General features: G+C 34.8%; 1 pseudogene; it reads right to left on the bottom strand.

Annotated features, from left to right (window-relative positions):
- Positions 1-9,733: 9,733 nt before the first annotated feature.
- Positions 9,734-11,312, bottom strand: LOC143533187 (UDP-glucuronate 4-epimerase 6 pseudogene; annotated as a pseudogene).
- Between the last annotated feature and the right edge of the window lie 3,949 nt (positions 11,313-15,261).

Raw genomic sequence — 15,261 nt, 5'->3', positions numbered from 1 at the left:
GGTTCGCGCTGTGAAGCACCGCCTCTGCCCCCATTAGGGGTCCCTACCCCAAACTGAAAGTCCCCTAAATACTGAGTCATTTCCTTCCCAACCATCTTCATAACCACTTTAGAAACCAACCTATGCTAGATAGCCCCCACAGCAATGGGCCGAATTCCATTATCCAGCTTTAATAAAGGGGTAAGAGGGGCCGAAGCAATAAACTCAGCGAGCACCTTGGGGCACAGACCCCCTAGCCATAAGTTGATGACTTCAGTGATGACTGAGAGCAGACCCATGGAAGTCACTGATCCCTCGCCACTAAGAGCGTCCAACAAGTGTTGCGCCCGCATCCCGTCTCTCCCGCATGAGGTCCCTTTAGGAAATGATCGGATACATCTAAGCACACAGTCCCCATCCACAGAGAGAGTAGGCAGGGCGACAGAGCTAGAAGGCAATGATGGATGCAGCACCACTGGGTGTTTATCAATGAGGGCTTTCATGGTTGAATCTCCGAGAGGGGCAACCCCACTTGAGCATAATACCTTGACTGCAGCTGTGAAATGACCATCCCTGACTTTCCTGAGACATTGTTTAATATTGAGGCTGTTTTCAGAACCCTCCTCCCCTCCCACCTCTCTTTTAGAAAAAGTGTTTCCCCCCACGTTATCAAAGAGAGAAAGAACCAAGTCAGCAAAACCAAATCCATCTTTCCACACCGCAAGTGCTTGCTGAATGCTACTACATTGCAAAGACTTTCGATTCCCTGACCTGCGTTCCTGCCTAGTGGAAGGTTTCACCACCCTTAAAGTACAACGCGAAAACAATAGTAATTTGACCCAATTCTCAATCGAGCCTGGTGAATCCACTACCTTGCGTAAAGCGCATGCCAAAGTCTGAGCAAACGCCAAACGACAACTTGGGGGGGATACTCTTAACCGTTTGAATGGGAAGGGAGAAAACCCGTTCCAAAAGGGATACATCCCCAACCACTCCTACAGATGGACCTGGGTCCCTATCCACAGACACACGATTAGGTTTCTGGATCCCAACGATGAATTCTCCAGCATATCCAGAATCCACATAAAAAGAATAGACACCATCAGCATGCTTGCACCCCCTGCTAAGGGCATGCAACGTCATGCACCTCCCACATAACCATTTATCCCCCGCCCGAAGGGCTTCCCCAACATCTATAAAAATGTCCAAATCCTTGGAGATAGCATCTTTTAAAATGTTCTTCCGAGTATCCGTTTTGAAATGGGTACTTTGCATGTGCTCAAGTAGGCGGAAAAACCCAGAGGACCCAGGTCTACCATCCTTACACTCGTGGAAATGCTTAAAGGGGCATGGCCTTAAACCGTTAGTGGAGCTAGGGCCAAGCCCTCCTGTATTTACGTTCCAAATTCTTTTTATGGTAGCCATGTACACACGAGAACAGAAAACAAACAAATCACAAAAGACAACGGACCCCTAAAGACCCCGACTCGAGATGAGTTAGAGCAAGAATCAAAGACCAAACCCCTCACACTCGAAGGAGGGGAGCAACTACGGGTTTCTCACCCCCCATCTAGCACCCCACAACAACCGCTAAGGCATAAAAGGAGGAAGGTATAACTCCAAAATAAAGCAAATTGTGTAGAACTCCAACTCAAAATACCCCCTTAAGCACCCAAATGCAAGTAAACAACCTTTAACTTATCCGAACGTAAGTCTTAATTTCGTCGAACACCTGGCATGCAACACGTATTAACCACCAAAAAAGATAATTTTTTGCAGCCAAGTTTATGGGGGTCAAATCTCCATTGCCGTATGCGTTCAGAAAATATGCGCGGGACAAGTTGCGAGGCGGAGTGAACTTTGCTTATGGCGGAGTTTGGATCAAATACAAATTAAATTAGCGTGTTAATCGTGCGAATCAAGTAGTTAATTATATATACGGCATAGTGTAATTATAATGTAGCATAATTACAACATGGTGTACTTACACTATATTGAAATTACATATGACACTACTTGTATATATAATCACTCTACTTAATTCGCACAGTTAACACACTAATTTAAATTATACGCTAACTTTCCCCGTATACAAAATATTTTTTTAAATTAAAAATCTATCTAGCTAAGTAGGGAATAGGTCATAGAATGGTGGCGATCATGACAGGTGTGCCAGTTCGGTCAACATCTAGGCTTGCTAGCTTAAGATTAACAAATATTTTAACGTCTACCAGAGTGACATCACACGAACATAAGATAAAGTATGTTAAGCTAATAAAAAACACATGCTTTTACTTCAGCTGCCTATAAATGTCGTCAAGAGGATCAGTGTATGGTGCAAACAAAGTTTAGCACAACTAAGGTAGCGGTGTTCATCGATATATCCCATCGCAAAGTACTTATGAAACCTTATTCGAGATCTTATGTTCACGTTTTTATGGATTACCGATCAATGTTCCGTCACAAAGTTCATACACTAACAAAATGCCCTCATTTATTTTTCGCTAGTGGTTGAGGTATTATTGGCACGCGTGATGTTGTTTTAGACCTTTTGTTGATTACATTTTCGTAATCATGAAATTATTGACGGGCTTACAGATTTTCTTCTTTAATTTTAAAAGATTTATCGGACAATGTTTCCTTAAAAATATTACTAAATATCACTCGGAAGTCATGAATAATGCCACTAAATAAGTCGGTAGCTAACACTTTTCATCACATTTTTGAAGCTGACACAATTTTGTTTGATTTTAAATTGTTGAAGAAATTATTTTTCGTTTCCTCATGACTTTTGTGACAATTCACGATAAGCACATCAAGTACCTCTTTTGTATTACTTTTATTTTTAAACTTTATTAATTTAGTCCCCTGCCTTATTTAGCTTATATGAGCTATAATCATTTGTTAATTTGCAAGTCTTCCTTATTGATTAAATTTAAAAAAAAAACAAAAAATTTTAAAGAAAAAGAATTATTTAATAATAGTAATAATCATGTGAAGCACCACCTTATTTTTATTCGACTAAGCCTATAACGTTCAAGTTTAGCATTTAATATATTAAGCAACTAATTATATATTCATTAAAAAGATAATTTTAAATATTAACAGAATGAGACCCCGAACATATTCACACATATAAACGTTTGTTTTTTTTTTTTTTTGCTTATTTTTTATTTTTTTAATTAATAAATAGGTGAATATTAGTCAATTTCAAACAAGCAAACAAAGTGTCGGCGAACATTTCCTGGAAACTTCCCCTTAAATTCATTTGCAAGATGAATACAGTTTCGACAAGATAGACGTTGACAATAATGGCATGGACGTACAACACAACAAGGCAACGGTACCACCTTAGTATATTTAAAATAAGTTTTTATAATTTAGTTAAAAAAGCACTAATAGTAGCTTCAATGCATTTAAACTATTTTAAATAGTTTACGATACTAATTAGTAATTACTGTACCATTTAGATTACTCTTTTTATTTTACGATTTCACATCTACTACGGAGTTGCATTATTTAACACAGTATATCCTTTTGCTAAGGTAAATTATAACTTAGTGCTTGCTATAGTCTATATTGATGATTGATGATTTGAAAATTAATGATTTGAACTATATAGATTCCAATTGCTCATTCGAGAGATTAGGCCAATAACTACATCTACATTAATCCATATCCATTAAAATGGAATTTTTCAAATTGAATAACTAAGAACTATTATAAAAGAGAAAAAAGTGGAGTTACTTCTTTTTTCCTGACCGGGTCAATAAAGTTATGCAAGATTTTGATTTATTTATCTCTATATATAATGGATTTACCTGGACTAATATATGATTTATAAATACGACCTTTAAAAGTAAAATATCTGTCAAAGTGAAATTGAATGTTTACCATTAGGCCATTTATAGTTATAAGTTATAACCCCCTTGTGGAGTGTACGCAACACGTGTCGTTATAACACCCCTTGTGAAGTGTACACAACACGTGTCGGTCATATCAGTAATGGGTGTTAAAATGATGTAATGGTATGAAGCCTCATATTAATCCATTTTTCTAATATTTTAAATATAATAAAAAGAATTAATATTTTCCACCAATCATATTTGTTGCTTTTTTGAAATCCACAACCATGAGGGCGCCATCATCATAGCGTCAGGGACCCCAAATTGATCCATAACGCTCCATAGGTGGTGTTGGAAACGTTCTGGGGGCGCCATAACCCCATAATGCCCTATTACGCATCGTCTTATAGAACCTATTGAATGTTTATAACATATAATCTTACCATTTAAGTGATCAGTATCACATGCTAACTACTTACCGAGTAAACCTTATGGGTCACGAAGATGTTTTTACTTTACGGCCGTTTTATTTTTATTTTTAATTCAAAGATATATCCTTATAGAATAAATATTTTTTTTTCAATTAATACCATTTCAATTATTATTGCCTATTTTATGGGGCAATCGCATACATCCCTCTCAAAACTTACACAACTACATACTTTTCTCCAAATCATGTGTGACATTCACTTCTTTTCTCTATAACGTTTTCTAATCATATTCTACTCATATTAACCATCTATATATGAAACTTGTAAAATTTAAACCATCCACCTCTTTGATTAGTATTACCTTTATTTCTTCTTTATTGAATAGACAAAATTAGTGTTACCTAACCTTGTGAATATATAGAAACAAAGATTACTCGTATTAGATGTAATAATAATTGAGTTTAAATCAAATACAAATGACTTTTACTTTTATTAAAGTAATTGTTATTACACTATAACTTTTGAACTAGAGTTATCATTATTACACTATTTTATGTTTAATAACATAATTATTCTAGTTCAAAACTATAATTATTCTAGTTATTTGTATATTATGTACGTTAATTTTATTTGTACCATATCACATCATGTAATAATTAAACTTATATTTAAAACAAGTTAATTAGCCTTAATTTTCTTAATAAACACACGCTGCCAGCTAAATATATTTTCAACTTCGATCACCGACCATTCTTAAGAGAAATACAGATCACTAATGTTACATAGACTTGAATTAAATATTTATATAAAACAAAGAAATAGATTTTCCAAAAAATGATTAAAATAATTGGCAGATCCCGGATCTCATTTGACGGGTTTGCATTCTTCTGTTTATCATATTAAATTATGGAATGTATAAAATACTTATCCTTCAGTTTTGATTCTTGCAATTTGAGGATGTATCAAATCCCAACACCCCTTGTGGCCAGGTTGGGTTGCTTATTTAAAGAAGGTAATTTCACACTTGGAAAAAGTTGTTATGTTCATAAATGTGTATAAGTGCATATTTAACATGATTAATAAACATGTTATGTTTGAATTAAATTGTTTAGAATGTTGTATTCAGATTCATGCGTCTAACCCTTTTAATCAAACGACAAGCCATTTATTATAACCCTTTTAATCAAACGACAAGCCGTTTATTATAACCCGTCATAACTTATTTAACATGTTTACCACATCTTAGGAACGATTAACTCAATAACTTATTCATGGTTTGATTAATTCAATACTGCTGTAACGGAAGATTGTTGTTAATTAGTCGAGAACCAATTGTTTGATCAATCAAGAGCAAAAGAACTCACATAGTTTAGAATCATATTAGTTATACCGGAAACATCAACTCTTATCACGTGTTTGTTGTTTGGGTGTATTGTTACGTTAATCTTATACAATTTCTAAGATGTGAAGTAGTTAATTAATCTCTTTGCTAACAAAAAGGACATCTATAAAATCAAACAAAAATTACATAAAAGATATGTTATAAATAAACATGTGTGTTCATCGAATATTTATTTAAATCTTATTAATCACATGTCCTAATTCAATAGTAGTTTCCTCATTAAAAAAATCACACGTTAGTAGTAACTTCCTTGTCATTAGCAACTTACATGCAACAAAAATTTATCCAGCGTTAGCAACTCACCAATAATAGGGAATTACTTAACCGACTCTTCAGTATTAACACATGACCTCTCAACAACATTTATTCCATCAACTAGTGCCAATTGAGTTGTTAGAAGCCATTGGTGTTGTGTCTTAATGGTGTGTGTATGTTTATTTGCAATGAGTTAGCATGGGGCTAATCGAGTGTTAGAAGCTATTGGTATTTTGTGTTAATGGTTTGCGAAATTTTTTTTGAGTCTATGAGCGTTATTCACTAGCATTAGTTGATGTATTTTCAAAAGTGTTTTTAGGTAATCAAGGTAATCAGAATATAAACAAAAATGGATGGCAATGGTGATTGAAGATTCTTAGGCATTAGATGGCATCTTATGTCTAATGTGATTTTTTAAACTTTATACTTGTAACTTGTTTCATACAAAAGTTTTGTACACATTAAGGGTATTAAAATCCCTTTAATATAAACTAACATTTTATCCAAACATTTTTTTGCTGCGAAATAAACTTGATTAATTGACAAAAGAGATATCAAATGTATGCATGCATCTAAGCCCCAAGCCCGGGTGTGACACACATGAAGCAAGTGCGTTGAAAGGAAGGATTGTCATTGCATGTTGTGAATGGAGCAAACATATGCCATTATGGAAACACAAACAAATGTTGTGGATTTAGGCGAGGGGGAATGCCATGACCTGTTTATACTTAAGTCGAAGTCTTCTTCGTATAGAACATTCTGACCGAAGCTAAAAGAATCTAAGTTGAATGGTTCAAGAAATGTGTGGAAAAATCTTAGGAACTCATCGCATAATAATTCCTTAGAATTATCAAGATATAGTTACTAGAATTGAGTCACGACATGACACTCTCTAGATTTTGCTAGTAACTGTCATAGATCTCTTTGTATGGTGTGAGCAAAGTTTCTCAATCGGAGTATTGAGATATCTAGTTTTTACGTGTATGTAGCTTTTGTATGTTTTAGCAAAGTTTATCGATTTTCTAGATTCCTGCCAACCAACATTGGTTTGTAGTCAAACGTATCCTTAAATATCTTAAAGTATATATTATGTTGGCCGGACAGGCTTCTATGATGATTATTGCTTAACTATTGGTGGTTGTATCTTCTTGGCTCTAGTCTTAGTAGCTGGAGTTCCAAGAAGCAAAACATATTTATCTCTCTGCTACATGAAAGATATAGAGCTCTTGCTCGTGTGTATGTTGAGATCCGTGGATTATATCATTTATGCATAAGTTACACTTTCCTTCAAGTTATATACCTACTTGTTGCATCAGTTTACATATTTGACGTTTTACCTTGTATTTCATCATGTTACGTATACAAAGATCTATTTATATCATTATATATGAATTTGACTAAATCTCTCATGGTCCGCTATGTTGCTATCACTAGTTAGCTTGATGAGGATTCACTTCTACCTAATCTACAATCCAAGGTCAATTTATACCCTCAAAGTCAATCATTTTGTCAAAACAGATTAGTTTGTTACTTTATGTTATAACCTTTAGTTAAGTTCATGTTTTCAATCTCTTCAAGGTCCATATCCGAATTCAAAGCTAAATCAAAATTCTGATACATCATTTCACTTAATATAAATAATATATTGTTCTAACAACTTATGATTAATATACCTTGGGCACACTAGTCCTTTTTAATATTGATGACAACGGTTTAGATGAGAGATGAAGACTTATTGCATGAAACCATTTGAAAATTAGAAAATAAAACGGCATTAATCTATCTTGATTTGAAAAAAATAATATAAAAAAAGTGTTCCGAGTTTGAGGATAGCTACCAGCCATTTCTAGAACATGATCCACCACCACCTTATAAAGAGTTAAGAATATTTCTTTGACTATTCGGAATTTTAATTTGGTTGTTAAATTTGGCACCATGATATGAAAGTTTGACTATGTTTTCATATGCTCACATTTAAATAATAGTAAAGATAATAAAAAATTAAGAAATGAGAGATTTCTTATAAGCATCTAGACTAATCGTTTTGTTGGTTTGTGTCGGTTAGCTAGCCTTCAACTCGAAAATTATGGTGATCACTTCATGTTTTATTTAAAATAAAATAAATTATATGCCATATTTATTTTCCATGTTTACATGTTCATTTGTTTATATTTAAATATAAGTATGTAACTATTAGAAAGGAAAGTATATAAGCGTACGTTTAAAAAAAATTTATTTTATTTTTGTTCAATTTAAAAAAAATATAAAAAAAAAAAAGAAAGTGATATAAGTGTAATATTTATTGTTTCTGAAATATTGTCATTCTTAAAATTTAACAAAATAAATATATAAAAAAACATAGTAAATGTTTGGTTGTTCGTTTATGTATATAACATATACACATTCGTAGGTCATGTGTTGGTGAACTACATTAAAAAAACACATTATAAATTAGTTTCATAGTTTGTTATGTAAATAACTTACATTTGTACTTTGTACTAAATTTTAATATAGACATGACCCATAAAAATAGCAAATGATTTGGATTTGTTTGTGCGTTTAAGACACTAAAATAGCTCTCTCCATACACACATATGATCGTTAAAAAATAGTCATGTTTAAGTAGTTATTGCAAGAACGAGATAAGCATGTCCGCACGTTGCATTAACGTTGCATTAACAGTGACAAAAGACTTTTATTTAGCTACGTATCTCTCTCGTTTCTCTCTCATCACGTTACATGCACATAATTAAGTTATTCTTCATATAAAAATTAATTATGTACATTATTTCATACGTTCTCATGTTAAGATTATTCCATATATAAGCTCTCATATATTTTGTGTGTGTGTGTGTATATATATTAGCTAACTTACATAATGTTCATGATCGATCATAAACCCCAGAGAGAGACAACTGCCCACGTGTCTTCACTTAGTAAAATGGAATATAAATCTTCTTTAGTTTCATTTGTTTGATAAACGAGCGAACACAAATTAACTACTTATTGAACAAATCATGTGTTGTTCGTTAAATATTTGATACGTGTATTGCCCCTAATAATAATAGAAGTAACAATCACAAAAGAAAATTAGAGAAACGACAATAAGTGAAATTTACATACATGATGGCAATGTGTCACACATGCTTTACATCTTACCCATAAATCATTTGATTTATTTGTAAGCTTATGTGTAAGTTTATTACTTCGTCTAAATAATTTTTTTTATAAACTTTTTATCATAGGTGGGTGGTACCTTGTGCAACAATGATGGTACAATGACAGTATCAACATCAAAGTAAGTGCTAACAAAAGTAGAAGAGGGTACATATGAAAGTGTAAAAGTGTGTAATTTGCCATCCTCTTTTTGTCCACCGACACATAAACAGTGAAACCCTGTCAAGCTCCAAAATACATGGTGAAAAAGTGCCACGTAATCCTTTTCAATTTGGCCACATAACTAATGCTTAATGACAAAACCACCCCTTCTTCAATCATTGGAGGCATCTTCTAAAAGCTAAAGTCAATTATTATAAAGCAAAAGTAATTAAGAAACATAATTATAAATATAATACAAAAAAGAATTTAATCATGCAAAAATAAACTTTGATCCAATAGCTTGATTCTCACCCTTTGCTTTTAGGGTACACAATCAATTATGTTCAAATTTACATCTGAAACAAAATATTACAAATATGACCTTCCATTTCCCAAATCTACACTTTCTCACCTCCATTTCCCTTTTTTCACTTATGATATGTTGTATGTATACACATTTATAAATATATGAACTATGGTACAACGTACACTACGATACATCTTTCAAGCCTCGGAGGACCGTCTTTGTTACCGCAATCATTTCTTGTTCCTTGACTTATGGACTTGAATGAGATTATAATTTTAAAAGGGACCAAAAATGAAAATACAAAAAGGACAGAAAAGGAAACAGAAAGTTGAGTATAGAAATATAAATATAAAATCATCATGCCGAGGTATTTGACCCTTTTACCCTTGACTGAATCCCGTAATAACTAACGTACCACTTAACGAACTTTCTCAACCCGGTAGACAAATCGGTAGTCGGTTTATACCCGAAGTCTCTATACGCCAGGCTCACGTTAGCATGAGTGAATGGAACGTCACCGTTTCGAGGCATCTTGATCACATGCTTCTTAGCTTTCACATTTAATAAACTCTCCAATATTGACACCAATTTCCCCACTGTCACAGGCGATGTATTCCCCAAATTATAGATCCGCAACTGCGCTGGACCGCGCTTCTTTCCGCCTTTTCGGGTGCTCTTTTCGGCCGTGTGGAGTGACCCTAGACACCCTTTTACCACATCATCTATGAAAGTGAAGTCACGAGCCACTTCTTTGTTGTCATGTGTTTGGTAAATATTAATGGGTTTGCCTTGAAGTATATCTTTAGTAAAAAAGAAGTAAGCCATATCCGGTCGGCCCCATGGGCCGTACACTGTGAAAAAGCGTAGGCCCGTGATGGACAGGCCGTAAATATGGTTATACGTGTGGGCTATCTCCTCGCCCGCTTTCTTAGTGGCGGCGTAGAGGCTCGCGGGCTGATCTGTCCGGTGAGACTCCGAGAACGGGTTCTCGGTGTTTAACCCGTAGACAGAGCTCGACGAGGCCCACACGATCGCGGGCTGTGGATCCGCGGCTTTGGCGACTTCTAAAAGGTTTACAAAACCCGCAATGTTACTGCTGACGTAAGATTGCGGGTTTTCCATGGCGTAGCGTACGCCGGCCTGGGCGGCCAGGTGGAGGATGTGAGTGAACGGGACAATGTCGAAAAGCTTTGTTAATAACTCGTTGTCGTTGAGATCGCCTTCGACGATGAATATCTCGTGTTGTTTGAGTAAGTTTTGCCTCGCGCGTTTCAGCGACGGGTCGTAGTACGAGTTAAAGTTGTCTAGACCCAGAACGCCGTCGCCGCGTTTTTTCAACGCGAGCGAGCAGTGCATTCCTACGAACCCTCCGGCGCCCGTGACGAGGACCGAGAATCCGTTAGGGCGACGGGGGGTCGAGGAACGCCGCACCTCCTTCTCCCACGCGGCCCCGTTGCCGTAGAACGCGGAGGAAAGGAGGTGCGAGGTGGTGTGGAGGTGGTGGGAGGTGGTGGTGGGATGGTCGGAAAGTGGGGGGTGGTTGAAAGTAAAGAAGAATATTAATATTAAAGCGGCTAGAAGAGTAACACGAAATAGTAATTTGGAAGAAGCTGCTAATAATTTGGTGGTGTTGACACGTCGGAGGTAGCTGTTGTAGCGTTCTAGCTTGGTGGTTTTGCTGGTGTCCCGTGGTGACGCCATTAATGGGAGTATGGGATAGAGCTTATTGTGATGATTGGCCCTGAAGTGAGAGTATTGTGGGTGAAGGATATAAAGAAGGATGGTTAGGGAGGGGGGGGGGGGTGGAGGGATAGGGTAATGGTGGGGCCAGAAAATGTTGTGTTCCGGTGTCCACTTGCTTTATAAATTACGACATGCTTTTCGCTCGGTTTACAGGTGGAAAGACTTAAAGAAATGGACCTATACATATGTATTGTATGAATTTGTATGCATATTTATTATCTAATCTATGCCTATCTGTATTTACATTTTCCTTATTTTTTGGACAATATATATCTTTAGGATCGTAAATCAAATTGATGATATAGTGGTTTAGGATTGGTTTCAAAAATCGTATTAGTTATAAACAAGTTGAAATGTTAAGAAACATAACATGTAAAAGCAACCTAAACAAAATATGAAACTATTTTTTATCTTTTTAGAATAAACAAATTATAGAGGCCGCGGTGGTGGTAAATGAAACAGTAAACGTGATTTTCTTCATGAAAATAATTTAAAAACATAAAACAAACTTTAAATTTGGTCCGACGATTTCGTCTGGGTTATCGATTTAACCGGCCAAACTAGTTCAAGTCGACTAAATGGAAAATTGAAAATTGTTAGTCGGGTTTAACATCGATTACGAATACAATTGCTGCAACAATTTTGGTTTCAAAACAATTCAAATTAAAATGAACATTATGTTTTTAGTAAAATTGGAGTCTTAATTATATAAAAAGATACCCAGAAAATCAATATTTTGCTTATTTTACAGCCTATTTATTGTTAACTACAATCACATTGATTTTTCTCTAATTTAAGACCTCAAGGGTTTTTTTTATCACATCTATATTTAATTCATTTTAAAAGTTACTTGGATAGATTCATTTATTAATCCTAATACCTAACAATTGGATAGGGAAATCCTATACCTAACAGAATCAGTATTGGAAAAGGGACAAATGGGTGACATTGGACAAAGGAAGCTTAAGGAAGGGGTCACAGGTCGGGTGTAAGGAAGATAAAGATTATCAATTAATATTGTTCGTTGGGTATGTAAATTGAAGTTATAAATAAAAAAAATATTTTGCCCTATTTAATGAACAATATAGTTTATAAGTATATATCTGTATATTTGGGTTGTTTAGGATCTATATATGTCGATTTTAGGAAAATTTCCATCAAGTGCATTTCAAAAAATGACAAACCAAACTGTCGGTTAAAAGAGATAGTCGTCTACCTCGCTTTGTAGGTCATGTTCCAAGTTTATAGCAATATACTAACCCGTTTATCAAATTTTCAAATCCTAAATGATCAAACCCTATTTTTATAAATCACAATTCCACTTACATTTTTGTTCTGAAGATGTAGCTAGATGTCTTTGCATGTATAGTAAACGTGTTATTTAATTCTTGCGACTCAATATACTATGGGTTCTGAAAGTGTGTATATAGTAGTAGTGGTAGCGGTAATTGAAAACACTAGATCTACTAAAAGGCAAGAAATTAGGGGTGGACATAAAGAATAAAAAAATAGTTGAAGGGGAATTTGTGTAAATAATGATGCCAAAAATTTGTCTTGGATTCGTTATGTGTGTCTTTCCATTCATTAAGGGATATTAATTTGTACATGTGGTGATGAAACACCCGGGTACCTCTATGTACTTGCCTCTCACCGACACTCTTTAAACGACAAAGATAAAGCTTTATTTTCTATATCATCAATTATTTAATGAATTTTGTTTTGTGAAGGTGAATAAAATAAATAAGTTGTAATCAATATAACTCATTCTTTCATATTTACATAATAACATTTAGTAATTGTTATGAAAAGATGTATAAAAAATTAAAAAATTTTGAGTGATGAGAGTGTTGACCATAAAGGTGAATGATTGAGGAGATGGTGCTGTGATGGTCAGGAGGCTGTAAATGATTAATGACGGATATAAGTATATAACACATATTCTAAGGGTTACTTCTTCATTTGTTACTTTGGAATAAGAACCAACTTGACGATGGACCGATGCTATAAGATAATATAAGTATTTTTTTATAATAATAATGGAAAATAAAATAATAGCTAGAAAAAGATATTATCTAATATGATGATAAAACCGACCCCTGCCTTTCATTAAGTAGATTAAAAGTTGGACCTAAGACCGGCTTTGTAGATGATGAAACTTTTATCTCCTCAAAACGAAAATTTCTTGTATTTCCTGAACTCGAAACACAGGACCTTTCTGTATTAATTAAAAGATTTAATGAGTCACCAACCTAATAACACTAGATGATGAACTTACCACAATTTCTTAGGGAATTGACTCATTGAGGCTGTTCTTTATGTTGGGGGCATCGAAGCTCTTCCACCGTGTCACGTGAGCACTATGAGGCATCGAAGCCCTTTTTCATAACGCCCCACTGTGGTTTAAAGTCTTTTGGGCGTCCCTATGTGTGTGTGTGTGGAAGGGAGAGAGAGAAAAATAAGGATGGCCTACCACTCATCATCCTTCCGCGCCCATCGTCGTGAAGCTGCCCCCATTCCACGCCTTTGGCGCCCCAAAGATGCCCCATTTAAGCGCCCATAATGAACCGTCAAAGGGAAGAAATTACCCTTAGCTTTGCTGGTCTTTGTATTTATTTATATTTTTCATGGATTTTAGTTAACAATCTAACAAAGTTGGTGCACTATATTATGAAAAAAATGTTAAAATGTCCTATTAATTAATGAAGAGAAATATTATATTTATCTCCATAAATAAAAGTTTCTAGAAATGTCTGCTATAAATACGTCTTTGACGACATGTTTGGTTCAACGCGTCTTTCACGGCATGCTTGGCCACCAACACGTCTTTCACGACCTGTTAGCCTCCAACGCGTCTTTCACGACATACTTGGTATGTTAATTGTTTTTTTTGTTATTTTAATATTACATTATTATAATTAATTTATTCTTATTTGTTTTTAATAGTTTTAAATGTATAAAGTTTTATGTAGTTTCAAATATACCGTTGAGACGTGCTTATTTTATCTACGTGTTGGCATAAACTTTATTTAAAACTGAGCTTGGTCAAATTTTATTAAACATTTATTGAATATTTCGATATAAATTTGACATAGCTCGATTTTGAGTAAAATTTATGACAAAATGTAGATAAAAAAAACAAGTCTCAACGGCATATTCGAAATTGTATATAACTTTATACGTTAAAAGTTATAAGAGAAAAACTAAATATGAGTACAATTAGTTACAATAATGTAATATTAAAAAGACAAAAACAAAAGAGGCCAAACACATTGTGAAAGGCGCGTTGGAAACTAACAGGCTCTGAAAGATGCGCTGGAGGCTAATCGGCTGCAAAAGACGCATTTGGTGGCCAAACAGGTCGTGAAAGACACGTTGAAGCCAAACTTGTCGTGAAAGACACGTTGAAGCCAAACATGTCGTCAAAGACGTGTTTATAGAAGGCATGTCTGGAAACTTTTATTTATGAATAAAACATTTTGGGTATTTTCTTTATCCCCCCTCTCTCTCTCTCTCTATATATATATATATATCATATCCGATTACTAATCTATACATGAAATTAGTGTTTTAACCTGCGCGTTGCACCGGGGCAGGTCAGAAAACTCGGGCGGCGGTAAAACCCAAGCGTTGAGGCGTTAAGTCGACGTGAACTTGGTCGGTTTACTTACATGCGCTGTTTTATTAGAACTATAACAAAAAATAAAACAAAAAAAAAATATAAAAATTAAGGTGCACCAATAGGCTGGTCTCGGTCGGTAAACTCATGCATTGGTAAAACCCGACATATGTTGTTCCCCGACGTTGATGCGATGAGTTTATACAAGTTCGGTCGATTTCCATCACGTTTGTTATGGTACTAGAACTAAAACAGAAAAGAAAAAAAAATCAAAATTGACAATCGGTCAGTTTTTGCTACGGTACTGAAAGTAAAACAAAAACAAAATTGGCTGGTTTCTGTTACATTCGTTACGGTACTAGAAC

This window comes from Bidens hawaiensis, unplaced genomic scaffold (assembly GCF_021521415.1).
Source record: "Bidens hawaiensis isolate Kalapana, Puna unplaced genomic scaffold, B.hawaiensis_p1.1 tig00000702_1, whole genome shotgun sequence".
NCBI lineage: Eukaryota > Viridiplantae > Streptophyta > Magnoliopsida > Asterales > Asteraceae > Bidens > Bidens hawaiensis.
The sequence above is the reverse complement of the archived record's forward strand: the minus strand, read 5'-3'. Positions and strand labels throughout refer to the sequence as shown.